This window comes from Chlorocebus sabaeus, chromosome 19 (genome assembly GCF_047675955.1).
Source record: "Chlorocebus sabaeus isolate Y175 chromosome 19, mChlSab1.0.hap1, whole genome shotgun sequence".
NCBI lineage: Eukaryota > Metazoa > Chordata > Mammalia > Primates > Cercopithecidae > Chlorocebus > Chlorocebus sabaeus.
Genome location: NC_132922.1, coordinates 34,420,826 through 34,442,018, shown reverse-complemented (window position 1 = coordinate 34,442,018; position 21,193 = coordinate 34,420,826). Strand labels below are relative to the sequence as shown.

The window sequence follows — 21,193 nt, the reverse complement described above, 5'->3', positions numbered from 1 at the left end:
GATCCCATGGGTCTCAGCCAGGGAGTGGCCTCCTCGGAGGGAGCTGGGCAGCAGGCAGTGCAGGACTAGAGCCGGGTGCCGGGCCTGCCTGCAGCCTCACCGCACACTGTTTCGGGATCTGCATACCATCTTCCATGGCTGGTAGAGAGCATTTTCGGCAGCCTGGATGGTGTCCTCATTGGCTGAAACCTCTGCTTCTTACAGGGGCACATGGATCCTGTGGAGTACAGCATCGTGGAGTTTCTCAATCCTGGGTAGGGAGGTTTGTTACCTGAGAGAGGCTGGGTGCTTTCTCATGGTGATTCTACCTTTAAATCACTCTCTCGATTTCTTAAGAAACAATCAAAGCAAGATAATTTGCAGTTTATTTGCCCTGTTTTTGTTTGTTTGGTCAATTTAATGTTCAGCGGCCCAATGATGAAGTTGGTTTATAAGCTTCAAGCTGAAGACTGTAAGGTTGACTTTCCCATCTCCTTCCTGCCTGTAAGTAAACCACAGTGGTGAGAGTGGTGCTCGGGACAGTGGACCTTGCACAGCTCTGCGGTGATGGGCAGTCTCCTCCAGTCCTCCAAGGACACATCGAGGAGTGATTTGCTCAGGGGATATGAGAGGGAAAGGACGTGGGTATTGCAGGACTGCTACCCTTGCTGTCTGCAGCTTTTTATGAGATGGTAGGAGAAGTTCTAAGCAAAGACTCTTGTTCAGGCACTGCTCAGAGACAGGGCACTGTCCCCACAGGTTGGTTCTGTGTGCACGTCTTCCGCAGCAGCCTTCCCAAAGGCTGCTGTGTGTGGGGCACCAGGTATCAGGCACTACGTGCCAGTACCTGCCCACAGCCTCGCTGCATCCCTCTGCAGGGTCCTCTGAAGGCGTCCATCCAGGAGCACATCTTCCTCAACAGTCCCCTGTACCACAATGAGGTCCAGTTCCCCCTCACTGGGGGCTTTGGCCTGAACCTAGTCCTGAGTATCCTTTGGTGGCCCTGAGGTAGGGAGGCTGTGGGTGACTCAGCAACCCTGTGTGTTTACCCCTGACGCTGCTGTCAGATCTGTTGGAGTGTTACATATTCTCCTTTGCCTTGAGCCTCATCACTCAAAAAGTAGGGAAGAGATGCCTCTTGCTGGGAGGGGCGGGGCCATGGCCCTGGGCTTCCCTGCACTTGCCGGTGCTTGGTGGCCAGGCGGTGGCCAGAGCCCACACTAACAAATAGCTTGGTTTTCCAGCCACTCCGTGTCCCTCCACGTCTGTACTTCAGGCGTACCTACTTCATCCCTGTGGACAGGTACCTGTTGTGGTTCCTGCCCACTGAAGGCAATGTGCCCCCACTCCACACTCTCCTCCAGCCCAGGGGGGCCAGACCCTCACCAACTCCCAGGTAAAGCTGTCCTGATTGTTATGAGCAGGTCTTGATAGGGAGACTCTGGGTCAAAGAGCCTGTTGTGCCAGTCCAAACAGGCTGGGCCTGATGCCGGACTGCACGGCGGGGAGTGTGAACCAGGAGCTCTCATGTCTGGCTGTGCTGGGGCCTCAGTGGGCCCTAACCCAGGGCCTCTTGGCTGACTTCCCAGGAGATCCCTTTGCTCCAGCAGCAGCTGCCTGTGCACCTCCGACTTTCCTCAGTCTCTCTGGTCTATCACCTTTCCCGGGAGGCTGCATGCAGGCCCCTCCCCGCAGATGCTGGCCCCTCCCAGATCTGCTGGTATGTGCAGACCACGCCGGGCCGCTACCTACAATTCATATGTTGAACAGGTGCCCCCAGAGAGTGGCAGGGAGAAAGGGGGCAGCAGGAGGAGACGCTGCCGGGGTGGCGGCAGTGATCAGTGGCCCTGAAATGTGGCTGATCCTGTGGAGGACTCGGAGGGGAGGCGGATTCACACCTCTCAGATGCACAGTCCAGCTGCCAAGCGGTTTATGCCTGATTTTTTTTTTTTTTTTTGCCTGTTTTAACATTTTGGGTCTTTTTACTTCTTTCTTTTAGAAATTTTATATATATATATATAAAAAATACATAAATTGTACATAATATACAATATATAATTATGACATATTAATTCATATATTTAAATATATTATACATATTTTATATATTATATATATACATTTTTTTGAGATGGAGTCTCACTCTGTCACCTAGGCTGCAGTGCAGTGGCACAATCTTGGCTCACTGCAACCTCAGTCTCCCAGGTTCAAGCAATTCTCCCACCTCAGCTTCCTGAGTAGCTGGGATTACAGGCATGTGCTACCACCCTCAGCTAATTTTTGTATTTTCAGTAGAGACAGGGTTTCACCATGTTGACCAGGCTGGTCTTGAACTCCTGACCTCAACTGATCTGCCCACCTCAGCCTCCCAAAACGCTGGGATTATAGGCATGAGCCAGTGAGCCACTGCACCCTGACCTTTTTTTTTTTTTTTTTTTTTTTTTCTTTTGAGACAGGGTCTAGCTTGGTCACCTAGGCTGAAGTGCAGTGCAACGTTGACCTCCTGAGCTCAAGTGATCCTCCTCCTTTAGCATCCCAAGTAGCTGGTACTGTAGGCATGCTGCACCCCCACACCCAGCCTTTACTTTTTGTAAGATGTGTCTAGTTATGTTGCCCAGGCTGGTCTAGAACCCCTGGGGTCAAGTGATCCTCTTGCCTCAGCCTCCCAAAGTGCAGGGATTATGGGCATGAGTCACCAAATTCAGCCATTATGTTTGTTTTTTGTTATGTTTTGGAGACAGGGTCTCGCTCTCTTTCCCAGGCTGGAGTGCAATGGCAACATCTCAGCTCACTGCAACCTCCGCCTCGGGTTCAAGTGATTCTCCCAGCTCAGGGAGAGGGCTGCCCTGTGGGCTGTCTGATATTTGCTGGGGCTTGCCCAGGGCCGCCCCTTGGGCTGATATCAGCTTGGGCTTTGTTGGCAATAGCACCGCAGTGGGACATCCGGTCCTTGCCAAGTGTCTCATCAGGAGGGCTGCAGTGCGTCTTTACCCCATTGCTGATGATGCTAGCGTTATCACTCGGCAGAAAGAATGTCAGCCAGGTTTGTCCCCATAAAATAAGTACTTTGTGCCTAGATTAAATAGTAGTGAAGCCAGGCGCTGTGGCTCACGCTTGTAATCCCAGCACTTCAGGAGGCCAAGGTAGGGGATCACTGGAGTTCAGGAGTGCGAGACCAGCCCAGACAACATAGAAAAACCCTATCTCTACCCAAAATTTACATCAGGCATGGTGGTGTGCACCTGTAATCCCAGTTATGTAGAAGGCTGAGGTGAGAGGATCATTTTCACCCTGGAGGCAGAGGTGGCAGTGAGCCAAGATCGTGCCACTGTACTCCAGCCTGGGCTACAGAGCCAGACCTTATCTCAACGATAAAAATTAGTAATGAGTGCCTGGACAACATAACATGATTTTGTTCCTGTTAAAAAGAAAAACATTAGCCAGGCATGGTGGTGTGCACCTGTGGTCCCAGCTACTTGGGAGGCCTAAGTCTAGGAGGTTGAAGTTGCAGTGAGCTGTGACTGCGTCATTGCACTCCAGCCTGGGCAACAGAATGAGACCCTGTCTCAAAAAAAAAAAAAAAAAAGAAAAGAAAATTTGGTAATGAGGATTTATCAGGAAGATGTATGAGGACTTTGTAATTTCACCAGTATTAGCATCTGGTGTTGATTCTCTCCTTTTTTCAAATTTATGTTATTTTATTTTGAAACAGGTTCTTGTTCTCTCACCCCAGGCTGGAGTGCTGTGATCTTGGCTCACAGCAGCCTTAACCTCCTGGGCTCAAGTGATCTTCCCGCCTGAGCCCAAGTAGCTGGGACTATAGGCAGGCACCACCACACCTGGCTAATTTTTGTATTTTTGTAGAGACAGGGTTTTGCCATGTTTCCCAGGCTGGAAATGTCTTATTGTTTTAGAAACAGGGTCTTGCTCTGTCACCCCAAACTGGAGTGAAGTTGGCATGATCATATATCACTGTAACCTCAACTCCTGGACCCAAGCCATTCTCCGTCCTCAGCCTTGTAAGTAGCTAGGACTACAGGCACACGCCACCATGCCCAGCTATTTTATGGCTTAATGCTTTTGTAGAGACAGGGTCTCACTTTGTTGCCCAGGCTGGTCTCAAATGCCTGGTCTCAAGAAATCCTCCTACCTTGGCCTCCCAAAGTGCCGAGATGACAGGTGTGAGCCCCCATGCCTGACCTCAGTGTTGATTCTAGACCAAATCAGCTCTTAACAGGGTGGTTGCCAAATGGTGGTTCTCTAACTTCATCCCTTCTACGTTGATTGGTGGGTCAGTGGTCACTCTGTGGTAAGGAACACTTCTCTCTTTGCTATTTATTCAGGGATATCAGTGTGGATCACGGGGCGGGGGGGAGCATTGTGCTATTGAACAAGTTGTAATCAGTCCCTACTGCCACTGATTTTGATGTCCAGATTGTCCCTGGCTATGCCAGTGGGAGCCTGTAACTTGGAGCTGTTTCCGTGTCTCCCTCAGGACACCAGCCATGCCCTTTTCTTCCTATAGCCTCCACCACACTAGCCTCCCGAAGCCAGACATCTCTCATCAGACGACTGTGAATGCAGACCCCACCTCCCATGAGATCCGGAGGTCAGAAACTGCTCCAGGTGAGAGCCCAGCTGGTCTCAGCTTCTGTTTCAAAAGAAACTGTTCAGCCAGCAGGCGCCGTGGCTCACGCCAGTAATCCCAGCACTTTGGGAGGCTGAGGTGGGTGGATCACGTGAGGTCAGGAGTTTGAGACCAGCCTGTCCAACATGGTAAAACCCTGTCTCTACTAAAAACACAAAAATTAGCCAGACATGCTGGCAGCCGCCTGCAGTCCCAGCTACTCAGGAGGCTGAGGCAGAGAATTGCTTGAACCGGGTGAGGCAGAGGCTGCAGTGAGCTGAGATCACACCACTGCACTTTAGCTTGGGTGACAGAGCTAGACTCCATCTCAAAAAAAAAAAAAAAAAAAAAAAGAAAGAAAGAAAGAAAGAAAGAAAAGAAACTGTTCAGCCACCTTCCACTATGTGGACGAGTGTCCCAGAGACGGCCCGTCAGCCAGGGGCTGATTCTAAATTGTTGGTATGTTCCTGCTATGACATTTAGAAAACATGAAAATAAATCTGCCCACCAATCTAGCTTATATGTCATTGACAGTGTTTTTCATCCCAGGATCTCCTGTCCACGGGAGTTGTTTTGTTTTGCCCGTGGTGATATAATTGTTTCCGTCTTTTAGTTTCCATTTCCTGTGTTGTTGGAGATGTTTCCTGTGATTCCCACCATGTGGATATTAAGCCCTGCCCCAGTAGCATTTTTATGACACTGAATGGTGAGGGGTCTGTGCAGCCTCCACAGGCCTTCCATTGATTCAGAGGATTTGAGTAGTAGGTGACAGAGTCCCCTGTCTGCCCAGAGGGGATCCAGCCTCTCAGGATGGTATGCGCTGGCTCACTTCCTGAGTGCTGGCCACCTCTCAGGTCCTGGCTGTGTGTTCTTGGCACACCTCAGAGAATCGGCAGGTGCTGCTTCTGACACTGGATCTTGGGCTGACCTGGTAGCCTCAGCCTCACTGTTGACAGTCTGGAATGTCTGGAATGTAAGACAGGATTCTTTTTCCCACCTTGTACATAACTCCTAGTATGTGGGGTGCTGCGTTTTTTGAAGTCTCCATGCCATTTCACAGCTTCCTCCAGGGGTGGAATGGTAGGAACCATCATTCCTGTTCAGAGGGGACCACAGTGCCCCGATGGCTCTCGGGTATGTGGACTGCGGGCTGTGCTGGCTGTGAAGTGGGCAGAGCAAGCTTACAGGACAGAACTGGAAGCTTCTGTTGTTTTCCAGACCAAAGCATTATTATTATTATTATTCTAGATGGAGTCTCTGTCACCCAGGCTGGAGTGCAATGGTGAGATCTTGGCTCACTGCAACCTCCACCTGGGTTCAAGTAGTTCTCCTGCCTCAGCCTCTGAGTGGCTGGGATGACAGGCACCCGCTGCTGTTGCAGGAAGTCAGGGACCCCGAATGGAGGGACTGGCTCTGTGTTCTTGGCAGAAGAACATAAATTGTGAAGACTTCATGGACATTTATCACTTCCCCAATCAATACTTACAATCTCCTATGCCTGTCTTTAATCTCTTAATCCTGTCATCTTCATAAGCAGAGGATCCTGTGATGATTGCGTTATCTGCACAAATTGTTTATAGAGCATGTGTGTTTGAACAATATGAAATCTGGGCATCCAAAAGGAACAGGATGGCTGCGATTTTCAGGGAATAAGGGAGATAACCATTGGGCCTGACTGCCTGAGGGGCCAGATAGAACAGAGTTATACTTCTCTTCTCACAAAAGCGAATGGGAGAAATAGTGTTGAATTCTTTTTCTCAGTAAGGAACAGCTCTGAGAAAGAGAATGCATTCCTAGCGGGAGGTCTCTAAAATGGCCGCTCTAGGAGTGTCTGTCTTATACAGTTGTAGGTAAGGGATGAAATAAGCCCCGTCTCCTGTAGCGCCCCCAGGCATATTAGGATGAGGAAATTTGTGCCTAGTAAATTTTAGTCAGACCTGTTGTCTGCTCTCAAACCCTGTCTCCTGATAAGATGTTATCAATGACAATGCGTACCCAGTGGGACATGAAACTTCATCAGCAACTCTAATTTCACCTTGGTCCTGTGATCTTGCTCTGCCCCCATTTGCCTTGTGGTATTTTGTTGCCCTTGAAGCATGTGACCTCTGTGACCCACACCCTATTTGTACACCCCTCCCCTTTTGAAATCCATAATAAAAGCTTGCTGGTTTTGCGGCTCAGGGGGCATCATGGACCCTGCTGACATGTGATGTCTCCCCCGGACACCCAGCTTTAAAATTTCTCTCTTTTAGACTCTTTCCCTTTATTTCTCAGACCAGCTGATGCTCAGGAAAATAGAAAAGAATCTACATTGAAATACTGGGGGCTGGTTCCCCCAATACGCTGCCATGCCCTGCTAATTTTTGCATTTTTAGTAGAGACAGGGTTTTACCATGTTGGTCCAGGCTGATCTCAAACTCCTAACCTCAGGCAATCCACCTGCCTCAGCCTCCCAAAGTGCTGGGATTACAGGTGCAAGCCACCACACCTGGCTCTTTTTGCTTTTTAATTAAGAAAAAAAATTTTAATTAAAAAATATACATAAAATGCACTGTCTTAACCATTTCCAAGTGTACAGTCAGTAGTGTTAAGTACATTCACGTTGCTGTGCATCCCATCTCCAGAATGCTTTTCACCTTGCAAAATTGAAACTGAATTGGCCTGGGAACGGGGGCCTCACACCTGTAATCGTAGCACTTTGGGAGGCCAAGGAGGGAAGCATTGCTCAAAGCCAGAAGTTCAAGACCAGCCTGGCAAACATAGTGAGACCCCATCTCTTTTAACAAAAAAGAAACTAAACCGTTAAACAATTCCCCACCCAGCCCCTGGCAATCACTATTCTGCTTTCTTTCTATGGATTTGACTCCTAGATCTCATATTGCATAATGGACTCAAGATTAATCCACAGTACAGATTGTCAGAAATGTCCTTCCTTTTTAAGGCTGAATAGTGTTCTGTTGTGTGGATGTACCACATCATGTGTATCCATTCATCTCCCAGTGGACACTTGAGTTGCTTCTGTTTTTCTTTTTTGTTTGAGACAGGGTCTCACTCTGTGTTGCCCAGGCTGGAGTGCAATGTCACAATCTCAGCTCACTGCAGCCTCAAACTACTGGGAACAAGTGATCCTCCCACCTCAGACTCCCAAGTAGCTGAGACTATAGGTGTGTCCCACCACAGCCAGCTCATTTTTGTATTTTTTGTAGAGACAGGTTTTCATTATGTTGGACAGGCTGATCTTGAACACCTGCCTCAAGCGATCCACCTGCCTCAGTCTCTCAAAGTGCTGGGATGACAGGCATCAGCCACCACACCTGCTGGTTGCCTTTTGACTCTATCAGTAGTATCTTTTAATAAAAGACTGTTGACTTTGATAAAGCCTGGTTGTCTGTTTCTTTTGTTGCCTGCGCTTTGGGTGTCATATCTAATTAATCATTGTGAAATCCAGTGTAACTTTCTCCCATGTTTTCTTCTGAGTTTATGGTTTTAGTTCTTATCCTTGGGTTGCTGACTGACTTTTAGTTTTTGGCAATAGTGTGAAGGAAGGGCCCAGCTTCCCTGTTCTGCATGTGGATATTCCGTGTTCCCAGCTCTATGTTGGAGGCACTGTCCTTTCTCCACTGAATGGTCTTGCCACCATTGTTGAGGATAATTTGACCAATGCTTTTTTGCAGATTTTTGTTGAAATGTTGCTTCGCTAGTATTCCTCGGAGATGTGCCAAAAAATGCAGTCCCCTTACACCAAGGTATGTTTCCACAGTTTTTGTTTCCACCGCCGCCTTCTGACCCTGCTCAGCCTGTTGCTTCTTACCCTGCCTGAGTTTGCCCAGGCTGGATGGTGGGAATAGAAACTCACCACCCACCCCTCACTCAGAAACCAGACAAGAGGTGGGCATAGTCTCTAGTCCCTGATGTGGGGGCAGGGGGCGTTGCACCCTGATGTGTGGACACTTGAGGCCTGGCCTCTCTGGAGCCCCCTCCCTGGCAGGGGAACAGATGAAGCTGTGGTGGTCTTGCTCTGGGTGTGGCGGAACTGTGGTGTCTCTGGGAGCCATGTTCTCGTCTCCTTGACCATTAGCAGCGACTTGGTGTTTTCTCGTGAAGTGGCTGCCTGGGGCAGACATCTGCCCACCGTGGTGACCTGGAGCCTCCTTTTCCTGTCCCCCCTACTCCCCCACCTCCTCCAGAGCATGAACAAGCAGCCGCTCTCACGGTGTGTGGGGCCTGGCGCCCTCCTGCATGAGGCCTGGCCTGCCTCCTCTCCCTCCACTTTACCTCTCCCTGTTCCCTCTCTGGAGAGCACACTAGTCACAGAGGCATGGAGGTGGCGGAGACCCTGGGTCACTCCTGCTGTTGCTGTCCATGGAGTTAACATCCCCCTGGACTGGTCAGAGTGAGAAAGCGGTAGATCCCCTATCGGTCACCCTCCGTGGAGCAGCCTGGCTCACACACATCCAGGACTCTGCCTGAGGTGGCATCAGCCACGTAGTCTGGTGCCCACAGTGTCTGTGCATCAGTGTGCTTTGGAGACTTTGGCTTTGTCACTAACACCATTCTTGAGGGCTTCCTCTAGAATAAAGGCTCTGTGGGTGATGGAGTTCAGAAGAGCATCCTGTCACTCTTCCTCTGTTTCTGGGGAAGAGCTGTGGATCTGCTTCTGCCACAGTCTCTGCAGCCAGTTCTACAGCCCCAGGCTTTGCAGTGTAGAGGCTGTCTTAAAGCATAGGGTCCCCAAATCCTCACCCTCCGCATTGCATGGGAGAACGGGGAAAAGCTGAGGACCCCAGCTGGGGCCTCCTGAGTCACCAAGAGCCTGCAGTGCCCTTCCTGCTCCCAGAGCAGACTAGCTGCATGCACCTGGGGGCCTGGTTGCTCCCAGGGCCCGCTCCTTCCATGGGGCTCTGGGACACTCAATGTTCCTGCATGTGGTTCTGGCCTGGCAGGAGCAGGGGCTGCTACACTGCATTGTGTTCCTGTTGCTCCTTCTGCCTTCTGAGTGGAAACACACCTACTTTCAAAGGCCAGCCAGAAAGGCTCTTCTGGGCTGTCACCTGTGAAGATTGTGTCCTCACGGGCCAGACGGAAAAGCAGGTGGCTGTCCCTGGAGAAGGCAAGAGGTACCTTTCCCTTGCCCACATTCACTTACCTTGGCCAGACCTGGGGGTGGGTAGACCCTGCTCAGAATGATTTGCAGTGCTGTTACCAAGTACCCAGAAATGATCCACTCTTTGCTTCTTCCAACTGAGGTAAAAAAAAAAAAAAAGTGAGAAAACTGGGTGAGTGGGAACGAGAGAAAGGCAGCTACGGATGTTGTGTCCTCTAAGGTCCCTTGCCACTTACCTGGGCCTGTGCTGCACCTGCCATACAGAAATCACTGCCCATTCCTGCTAGCCCTTGTCTCCAGACGCAAGAAGTGAGGCTCCTGGGGTCATCGTCCTCACCCTGGTTGAGTCCAGGGTGTGTGCTTGCTCCCTGGTGGCCCTGTGGGCAGTAAGGACAGCCATGGTGCTGCAGGCCACTGTGTCCCTGCAAGTGAGGAGACACCACACTGGGGACCTGTATGTCTGATTCCTGCCTGAGATCCAGATCTGGCACAGAGGAAGGGTGTGGAGGGCACCACCACCCTGCTCTGCCTGTCTTGATGTCTAGTAGGTGTGTTCTGCTCTCTCCTGATGTGGACCCCAGTGGATGCACTGCTCAGGGAGGGGCATAGTGCTGTCAGAGCAGGATGTGCACGTCGCTCTGGCTGTGCTAGGCTGAATGCACTTTGGCAGGCCATGGTGCTGCAAGGCGTGTAGGTTGGAGGGTCTTGTCTGGGAGCCAGCTCAGCCTCAGATTCCTGCTACCTCTGGGTGTGTGTGGTTCTGGCCAGATCCTCGGGAGCTCCTGCCCTTGGAAGCCCACCTTATCTGGAGGGTGAAAGTTCCTGGTGCTATAGGAGAGGCTGCCTCCTCGATTCAGAGCTGATGTGCACACCACCTCAGCTGACCTGCAGACTGTAGGGGTGGAGGGAAGGGCCTGGTGCCCTGAGGGACCTGTGTTCGTCCTTACTTCTCAGACAGCCCACTCATGGAGGGGACATTGATTGGGTTTTAGACACATAGGAATTAATCATGTCTTATACCAGTTTGGTAAATTTCTCAAGACAACCCAGGGAAATCCAGTCAATTTTGTGTGTCTTTTCTGGGCAAAGTTCACCTTCTGGAACATGCTCCACTGGTTTCTTTTCTGAGCCTCAGGATCTCGAGGTCTTGGTGACCGGCAGCATGTCCCAGTGAGGGCCCTGGGCTCTTGGAGAGCTCTGATGTGTATGTGTGACAGTGTGGCCTGAGTCACTGGGGAGGGTGGATCTAATCTGGAATGGTAGCAAGTTGGGCCCTTCCAATAAGGTAGGGAGGTCTTTAGGCCCCAGCAACATTGAGTGGCCACCCAGGTGGCCTGGAGGGTGTCTGCCTGGGCCTCCAAGGCTGATGAGTGCATGGCCACAGCCCTGGCCTGGCTGTGGAGCGGGGGTGCTGCACTGACCCGTGGTTGCTGGGACTGTTTGGATTGTCACTGTGGTATTTCTCACTTCTGGTCTCATTCTCATTGCTCTCTCTGCTTTGCCCTCCCATGTCTGGTCCCATCTCTCCCCTTCCCCAATCCAACCTCTTGTCCTCTGCTCTTCTATCTGCCGGCTTCTGTTGGTTGTCTCAGCTGGAGATTCTGCACTACTGTGTCTCCAGCACCCTCAACTAAGTTGAGCCCTGCCCAACTTAGCCTCCAGGCTCTTCACAGCCTACCAAGTACCGGCTGTGGTTCTTTGTTCCTTTCCCCTTGCCGAGAGTGCATGTCCATGCCTGGCAAAGCAAGGGGTCAGCTGCAGGTGACTCAAGAGTTTAGCTCCAGGCAGAATGAAATCCCTGTGTTGCGGAGGTGGGGATCAGCCTCCAGCCTGGCCCGGCCCCTGGCTTTGCAGAGTAGCCTGGTGTGGGCGGAAGTGTGACTATGAGGAAGAATGAGGTGCATGGCCCTGGCTGGCGAGGCTCCCAGACAGTGGAGGTGTCACAAGTTGTCTGCTGTTGGGGGCCCCGTGCTTGGTGCTGGTGTGAAGAGCTGGAATCGTCAGGTCTCTGTAGTGGTAAGGTTCACCCCCACTTTGCAGGGCTTGCCACTTGGGAAGATAGAGGCCTGGGACTCCCGGGTGGTGTGGTTTCTGCTTTCTTCAGAAGTGTCTGTCACCCCGCCTGGAGGTGCTGTGACCCACAGCCTGTGTGTGAGGCGGGGGGGGGGGGGGAAGAACTTGGGGTTTGACCCTATAGCCCACAAAGGCTGTCAGTCCTTGACAGCCCAGTCAGGGCCTGGCCTTCACCTGGGGAGCTCTGGCCACTCATACACACCTCCAGAGGTGGATGAGTGTAAGTGGTGACCTCATAGAGGTTGCAGCTATCTAGGCAGAAATGACAAGTGGGTGGATGGATTTGGGGTCAGTGAAGCAGAGTTCAGACCCATAGGGGACTTCAGGGATGGCAGAGTTAACGAATCTGTGAGAGTCGGGGAGACGAGCTGTGTTCACAGTCAGGGGTCTGTCCTGTTCACCTGGGAAGAAGCACAAGAGTGAACGGGAATTTGAAGACAAGATAAGAAAATGAGTTGGGCCCTGAGTGCTGGTGGCCTGGGATGCCAGCCACAGCTCACGGGGGCACCCCATTCTGCAGGAGCCACTGCAGAGGAGGGACTAGAGGGCTTGGGCCACCAGGTGAGGAGGACAGCTTCCAGGAAGCATCTGGCAAACCCTATGGTGGGAGGGGTGACTACTGAGGCCCACACGGGGTGAGCTGAGGTACTACAAGGCTGGGCCCAGTGGGAAACGTGGGGCTTTGAGGACATATCCTTAAGCAGCAAGCAGGTGCAACTGTCACCAGGGACTCCATGTGGGCACGTGGCCCAGGAGGGGTGCAAAGCTGAGGGAGAAGTTTGGGTCAGCAAACCTGTAGGAAAAGAGCATGAGAGGGTTCCATGTGACGCTGGGGACATGGGCAGTGAGCCCTCCAGACCCTTTGGAAGGACCAGGTGAGAAGGGTTGAGTGCACCAGTGGGGGAAGGCGGGTTTCCAGTTCCCATGTGGAGGTCATCGGCTCCCCTGAGCTGTAAGGAGGATGTCATGACTCAGGATCCCAGGTCAGGATCGGAGGGAGGGCCAGGGCTGAGACTGGAGGACCCTGGACCCACCCTGCTGGTGCCCTTCTGGTCGGGCAGTATAGGTACAAGTATCTCATACTTTTTCCTTTTTTTTTCTTTTTTGAGATGGAGTCACCCTCTATTGCTCAGGCTGGAGTGCAGTGATACGATCTCGGCTCACAGAAGCCTCCATCTCCTGGATTCAAGCCATTCTCCTGCCTCAGTCTCCTTAGCAGCTGGGATTACAGGTGCACGCCACCATGCCCGGCTAATTTTTGTATTTTTAGTAGAGATGGGGTTTCACCATGTTGGCCAGGCTGGTCTCAAACTCCTGACCTCAGGTGATCTGCCTGCCTCAGCCTCCCAAAGTGCTGGGATTACAGGCATAAGCCACCATGTGTAGGCCTTCCTTCCAAAACAATGCAAATTTACTGCCCAAAGACTTAACAGTACAGATAAATAGAAGTAAACAGCTGGGCACGGTGGCCCACGCCTATAATCCCAGCACTTTGGGAGGCTGAGGCAGGCAGATTGGTCGGAGACCAGCCTGGGTAACATGACAAGACCCCCGTGTCTACAAAAAAAAAAATACAAAAATTAACCAGGTGTGGTGGTGTGTACCTGTGGTCCCAGCTACTCAGAAGGCTGAGGTGGAAGAATCCCTTGAGCCCAGGAGGCAGAGGCTATGGTGAGCCAAGATCACGCCACTGCACGCCACTGCATTCCAGCCTGGGTGACAAGAGCGAGACCTTGTCCCAAAAAAGAAGAAAATACCCCTCACCCCACAGCTCGATCCTCAGACTCAGACCCTGATCTGTGGGGTGTGTCACCTGGACCTGTGGGACATTTTCCTGACAGGGAGACTTGAGTGGATGGTGATGTGGGCAGTGGCCCCTGCGGGGTCTGCAGCATCCCAGGATACACCTAGAGGCCATGCCCTGTACCAGCCTCAGCAGCACGGATGTGTTGAGGCGCAAAGGGCTGGAGGGCAAGTGTGGAGAGGCGAGCATGTCCACTCAGACTCAGGTCCCGCCCTCGGTGCCCCCATTCCCCTGCCCTCATCCACTGGATGCTCCCACCTGCCCTCCCAATGCTGAGCAACCAGAGGAAGCCCACAGCCAGCAAAAAGGCTTTCCTCTCAGGCTGGGTCTCCAGGATCCTGCTTGTGTGCTGCAAATCAAAGGTTTGGCTTGTACACTCCACTGTGCTCATCTTGGGGTTTTCCTGACCACAGGTCCACGGGCAAGAGGAAGTGATGCCTGGTGCCTCTCCTGGGCTGATCCCTAGTCTGGCTGTGTCCAGCATGAGGAGCAGGTGGAAGGAGTTGGGGAGGAAAGTGAAGTCATGGAGTTTAATTTTTTGAAAAGGGTCTTACTATGTCACCCAGGCTGGAGTGCAGGGGCATGATCCTAGCTCACTGCACTCTCGAACTCCTGGGCTCAAGTAATCCTCCCACCCCTGCCTCCTGAGTCACTACAGTTATAGGGGTGCAGCACCCCATCAGCTAACTTTTAAAAATCTTTCGTGAAGACAGGGTCTCCCTGTACTGCCCAGGCTAATCTCAAACTCCTGACCTGAGAGATCTTCCTGCCTCAGCCTCCAAAGTGCTGGAATTCCAGGTCTGAGGTGCCGCGCCTGAGTTCCATGTGCTTTCTGCACACACTTGGGAGGCAGGTGGGAGACCCTGGATTCAGAGCTTGGGGGTGACGCCGGCCTTCTCCTGCCCTGAGGATCAAGCAGTGCCTGCGGGCACAGCCTGGTGAGCCCTATCCTGTGCCGCCCACTGCAGGTGGACAGCGGTAGGGAGGGGAGAGGTCAGGCCTGGGAGGGCCCCCGCAGATGTGTCTCTCTTAGTGAGCCCTGCCCAGGGTGGGCTGTGTGGGTGTTGGGCCAAGTGCTTCCCTACCACGTGCTGGCTGCCGTCTAGGCCAAACAGTGCAAGGTAGATCCGCTGGGTACCAGGCACAGTGGTGTCCCAGGGCACGGTGGCCCTACTCCCGGCCTGGTTCGTGCCTCCTGTGGGAAAGTAGAGCAAATGGCCCAGAGCAGGATGTGGTCAGACCTGGAGGCTGAGTGCTGTGGGTGTCATAGTCCTTCCCATCCCTGACCCCTCCTTCTCCACCTAGCAGTGGTTCAGGCCCACTGGGGAACACGTGCTGGTGGTGCGCCTGCTGCTGAAGCACCTGCTTGCCTTTGCCAACAACCTGAAGCCAGAGCAGGTCTCGCTCTCTTCCCACTCCCATGCCGCCAGCCCCCTGGAGGAGTTGAAATGGTGGGTGGCCCTTGCGGCTTCCCTCAGCTGCCGTCTCCTCTTACCCTCCTCAGGTGTCACCCACAGCAACCTCACCCCAGAGCATGGTGAGGGGCAGGGTGAGGAGTCGTCCCTTCCTGCTCACAGAGCATAGAGGCCTCTGGAGGGCTAGGAAGGTGCTTTTTCACCATGCCCAGATGGCCTGGTGGTACTGCCAGCTGATCGCTAGCTCCCAGAGCCTCTCTCCAGACTACCCAGAGAGGCCCCACTGTGCCACCATCTCTTGCTCCTCCCCACCTGTCTGGAGAAGGGCTGGGGTGACCCTGACTCCCAGGCCCACCAGGGCCAGCAGAGTGGGCTATTTGTGTAGGACTGAGGTGGTGTGCGTGCAGGAGCTGCACTGGCTTGGCTGCCTGCGTGCTGTGTGTTCTTGGGATGTTCCCTGACCTCTCTGAACCTTGGTTTCTTCCTCTGAGGAGTGAAGCTTAGGCCAGCTCTTACCTCTCAGAGATACATGCTCTCCCGCAGCAGATCCAGCCCTTGTTGATGAGTTCTGGACTCATCTATGAGCAGGGCCTCCTTACTGGGCAAGCAGCAGGTGACCCACCCTATTCCCTGCAGGGCCGCCGTCCCGAGCTTTGTCCAGCAGAAATGCTACCTCTTCCTGCAGCATTGCTTTGGCCACTGGGTGCACTGTTCAGAGCTGTACTGGCCCTGTCAAACGGGTGCCTGTGTCCTCTGTGTACCCTAATGAGGGAGGTCTCCTGGAGTGGATGAGGAGGAGAACAAGTGTTGTTATGAGGCCTTGGAGAGGAGGGGATCCTTGGAGAGGAGGGAGCTCTTGGAGGGCCACGTGGTTCTGTTTCAGTTTCCAAAGCCAACCCTCAGGTGTAGGAAAGCCCTGCCCTGTCCCACCTCTCTGGAGCCAGGCAAGTTCGTAGCCCTTACCCCACCAGGGAGCACTGGACCCCCTGGGCTGGGAAAGCCCACCCACGGCCCTGGCTTCTGAAGAGCCAGCAAGAGAGCCACACCTCACAGGGCGGAGTCTCTCCTGCACCCTCTGGGGAACATGGGAAGAGCCAGTCCTACCCAGCTGCCGTCTGGGACCAGACTCCGGGCCAACGGAGGATTTGGCCCCCGGTCACTGGGCCCTCAGCTCACACCTCCCACAGGTCCTGGAAATGTGACTGAGCTACCTGCAGCCATGGCGGTACATGCCTGACAAGCAGGCTCCAGGTAGCGACTCCCAGCCCCAGTGTGTGTTGGAGAAATGGTGAGCCTCGGCCCCTCTCCTCACAGCCATACCACTAGCTCCCCAGCATGGACATTGCTCCAGTGGTTGGAGACCAAGTCAGCGGCCTGTGCTGGGGTCAGCCTGGCCCTGGCCCAGATGGCCTCCTGGGTTCCTCTCCCAGGCCCTGCTTTATGGAGCACAGACCAGCCCTTCCTAGGCTCAACTTTGCCAGACCCTAGAATTGGTCTCTCATGGAAGCAGTGGGTGACGTATCTTGCCCTGTCTCCTCTCCCTTCTGGCCCAGACATATGTTCGGTGACCCCCAAACCATCCGTTGACCCTCACCAGCACAGAGCAGAGCAGGGGCTGCCTTCCCCTCATCCCCTGCTTGATCCTCATGTCCATCTCAGACCAGTGTGTAGAGCGCCCCCTGGCTACTCCTTCCTGTCATGGCTGGGCTTTGGCCCCACGTCACCAATGGCTCCTACCCAGCCAACGACCCGGACAAGACAGGGCAGGACAGTGCCCGGAGACAGACAAGTACCTGGAGGTGGCCCTGGAGTACCTGCACCAGATATTCCTGGTACGAACTATGGAGCCTGCCTCAGGCCATCAGGGTCTCCTTCCTCAAAGGATCCACTCCCCCTCAGCCTGTGGTCAGCCCAAGCACCAGTCCCAGGCCCCACTCAGAGGGAGCCAGTGTTGTGGGAGGTAGGCCCACACCCTGAGTGTCATGTCTCACTGTTAAGTGGCTCATGGAGTGAAGACCAGTCCCCACCCTTCTCCTTGGTGCTTCTTTCTGGCAACTCAGTGGAGCACAGCTCACACAGTTCACTTGCCTTGGGCACCACCCAGGACGGGAACAGAAAGCAGCAGCTCCTTGACTGCATCGGGGGTGAGGACAGACTCACCCTCATGCCTCTGGGTCGGTACCAGGTGAGAAGCCCCTGTCCCAGAGGTGCAGGCTGGGCCCTCAACTGTCCCCAGCTCCTTCCTCCCCTGTGAGCAGATGTAGCTCCGCTCCTCTGAGTTGCGTCCGGGCTGTGTTTTCTGACCTGTCCCTGTGGCCTGAGTTTCTAGATCATCAATGCGCTGCAAAAGTTTGACATTGAGTACCAGGGGGACCCAGAGCTGCAGCCCATCTGGAGCTACAAGATTGCCATCTTGGTCTGTGTGCTCTTCCAGTGGTCGCCTGCCATCAACCACAGAGAATGGGGAGGAGGGACAACCTGGCCTCTTCAGAAAGGGTTCTCAATGCTCCTGCCCAAGGTGGCCTGTGTGGGTGGGGTGCTGCCGTCCTGAGGTCTGTGGTGCCACCATCCCATGCCCTCCTGCCTCTGTCTGTGCATCACTTCGCAGGCCAGATTGCGGTCGGCTCTGTGTTCCTGGGACGACTTCCTTGGCAGCTTCTGTCTCTATTGTTTCACTAGCCTGCGGTGGCCAGCAGGCACCTGCTAAGCCTCATGGGCAGAAGCGGGCAGCTGGCCACGCCCGTGGCCCCAGGCTCAGCCTCAGTAGCTACCAGATTCTGTTTTGGCCGCTGCTGGCCTTCTTTGGGGCCTCTCTCTGTTCTGAGTTGGTCCTCCCTGGCACTGCTGCCTGCGCTGGGCTATGTCCTCTATGCCTCTGAGTGGGGAAGCTGCAGCAGCCCTGACGGTGTCAGCCGCTGTCTTCAGAGAAGGTTGGGGGCATTTGCCACACAGCTCCACCCTTGGGCTTGGGAAATGATGGGAGCACACCCCCCAATGACCCTGCCCCTGCACCTGCAAAAGCCCACCACACTTCCGCACTGTGTGCTCATCTGTCAGCTGTGAAACGTCAACATCTTGCAGGCCCAAGAGGTGAGGCCCTGGGTGGTGGGGGTGGGCCTGGGCAGCCTGGCGCTGCCGTGGGCCCCACCATGCTGACGTCCCTGTCTTTCAGCTGCGTACCTCAAGTCCCTCCTGGAAAAGGGCCAGAAGCCCCGGTGGCCCCAGAGGAGGCTGGGTCTAGCCCTCCCAGGTGAGTGCCCGGTCACCCCTGCCCCATCCCTGGGGCCTGTTTGGGGCTCACTGCTATTCCTACACCCAGGGACCAGGAAGCTGTGCAGTTCCCCAAGGTCTCCACCAAGAGCCTCTTCAAGAAATGGTGAGTCCCCTGGCATGGAGACAGCACAGCAGCCCTGCAGCCTGGGCCCCAGGGAGGGAGTGGGGAAGGAGGGGTGGCAGCACAGAAACAGAGGCGGCTGTGGTCTCACTGGGTCCCAGCGAGGGCCATGCAGGCCCTACTCCCAGCACACTCCACTCCTGGGGATGCTCAAGGTGACAGTCCCTCCACCCGCCCCCAGCCTGCTTCTGAGCCCCACACCTGTGACAGCACATGCCATCCTGCCCAGAACTGAAGCAGACCCTGAATAACAACTTTGCCAAGGGGCAGAAGAGGCTACAGGCACTGCAGAACTGGCACCTGCCCCGCTTGGTGCTTTGAGCCGCCTGCATCTGTGTCTGCAGCTGGTCAGTGCCAAGCACATGTACCTGCAGCTGGAGACTGGCTCTCCATAGCATTTCCTGATTAATTCCACTACTTTTCACCCCAGCTAAATTCCAAGATAAATGACACTTAATATAGAAAAAGCACTTGATCTCCAAACTGACAAACTGTTTATGTTCTAGTATTTTGCTATTTCGTATTTACACAAAAGCACACGACGAAGTTAAGAATTGCCCTACCTTGGCCGGGCCCGGTGGCTCACACCTGTAATCCCAGCACTTTGGGAGGCAGAGGCGGGCAGATCACGAGGTCAGGAGATTGAGACCATCCTGGCTAACTAACATGGGGAAACCCTGTCTCTACTAAAAAAAAAATACATAAAGTATTAGCCAGGCGTGGTGGCAGGTGCCTGTAGTCCCAGCTACTCGGGAGGCTGACACAGGAGAATGGTGCGAACCTGGGAGGCGGAGCTTGCAGTGAGCCGAGATCGCGCCACTGCACTCGAGCCTGGGTGACAGAGCGAGACTCTGTTTCAAAAAAAAAAAAAAAAAAAAAAAAAAAGGTATTGCCCTACCTTTTGAAGACTGAAAATAAAGCTCTTTATTTCCTAGTCATATGCCTTGTTCCTCACTGGCTATCAGGTGTTTCTTCATAGCCCCTGCTGCCTTCAGGGACCTTCCTGGGCCGCCAAGGAGTCTTGCTTATCCCGGGACCTGCCAACTGCCCTGGAAGACAGGCATAGGCAGAGCCGCACACATCTCCCTGGAAACAGGAGGGCTTTCCTGGTCCCCTAGCTGGGCTGGAGCTGCCTTCCAAACACACGATCACTCTGGGTTTCCTGCCCAGACTGTATTCTCCTGGGGGCAAGACACTGTCCCCTCCCGCCCTGACAATACCGCTGACAGGCCTCAGAAGGCTGTCTCCAGAGTGCCGTGGCCACACCTGCACCGCCCCTCCCACCACAGCACAGCTGTGTCCACTGTCTGGGAGTGGCCAGCTCAGTGCCACCCTCGCCCGGCAGCACAGTCCTCCCAGGCCCACAGCCCCATTTCCTTGGCATTATCTCAGCCTCTTCCTGCTTCAGGGAGCAGGAACTTTGCCAGGAAGCTGGAGGATGAACCACAAGCCAAGTAATGGGACAGTATGTCAGAAAAGGAGAGCTGAGGTCAGTGCTGGCCCCAAGGCTGACAGCATCCTGACAGGACAGCAGGCCCAGGTTCATGGAGAAGGGTACACAGTGACAACTCCTGATGAACACAGGAATCATGAATTTATAACAATCACAAATGATGGGGTAGTACACATGAAAAACGGGAGCCCTCTTATCACCACAGGGCTGCAGGCCATTGCCCAGAGTGGCGGGCAGCACAGGGAGGCGCTCACTGCATGGCCCCGCCAGCTATCAGGTCGCCTCTCAACGGGTGGTGCAGTGCGTGGTACTCTGAGGACGCAGGTCCTGAGGGCCTTGCTCTTCATCCTTCACGGTGAGAACACGGTCCTCATGCGAGCGGCACGGGGTGCCTGCAGCAGGATCCCTGATGCCCGTGTGCCCTGCTGAGCACAGGTGCCCCACAGTGCTCAGCAGGAATGCCAGGAGGGCTGAGGCCCAGCTGGTGGTGGGAAGCCGGCAGCCCCCACGAGCCAGCCCTCCCTCTGAGGGGCAGCCTGTGTCCTGGACTTGGGCTTCCCCCTGGGGTTGGGGGGGTGCCCCACTTGCCCAAAGCAGCTCAGCCTGAACCCAAAACTGTGACCAGAGAATCACATGTATGTTTTAAAGGTTTCCTATGTCCTCTGTGTTCTCCTATAGAAGTGAGTAGGGGTGTGTCGAGCACACACAAGACACTCTAACAACACCGAGTGTGTCCTCACATAGCTGAGATGGACCCGGACCATGGACAGGCTGCAGCAAGAGCAGCCCAAGGATTCCGACTAAGAATTCCTAAGCCTAGCTGTGGAAGGAGACCGCACCACACCCACCTTTAAACACGGGGCTTGTAGCTCAGCTCACAGCCAATCAGATAGTAAAGAGGGCTCAGTAAAATACAAATAAGGCTAAAGCAGGAGGTAAAGAAATAGTCAAATCATGTATCGCCTGAGAGCACAGGGGGAGGGGCAATGATCAGGATATAAACCCAGACATTTGAGTAGGGAGCGGCAGCCCCCTTTGGGTCCTCTCCCTTTGCATGGGAGCTCTGTTTCCACTCTATTAAATCTTGCAATTAAAAAAAAAAAAAAAAAAAAAAAGGCAGCCCAAAGATCTGGATTCCTGGAGGAAGCCACATGGAGGGCCTTCTCTAAGATGGCGGCCAATGCCCCCAGACAGCCTGCCCCACTGCTTCCGTCCCAGTTCTGTCCAAGTGTGCAATTTCATTAATCAGGAACTGGGCAGCCCCAGCAGTGCCCCCTACCCAAGGAGATCATGCTGTCCTGACCTGGCCACCAAGGAAGGACAGACCTGTTATCCATCACCTTT

The 21,193-nt window shown here is 53.9% G+C and overlaps 1 pseudogene; it reads left to right on the top strand.

Moving 5' to 3' along the window:
- The first annotated feature begins 138 nt into the window (after positions 1-138).
- Positions 139-20,278, top strand: LOC103247856 (sphingomyelin phosphodiesterase 4-like; annotated as a pseudogene).
- The last annotated feature ends 915 nt before the right edge of the window (positions 20,279-21,193 follow it).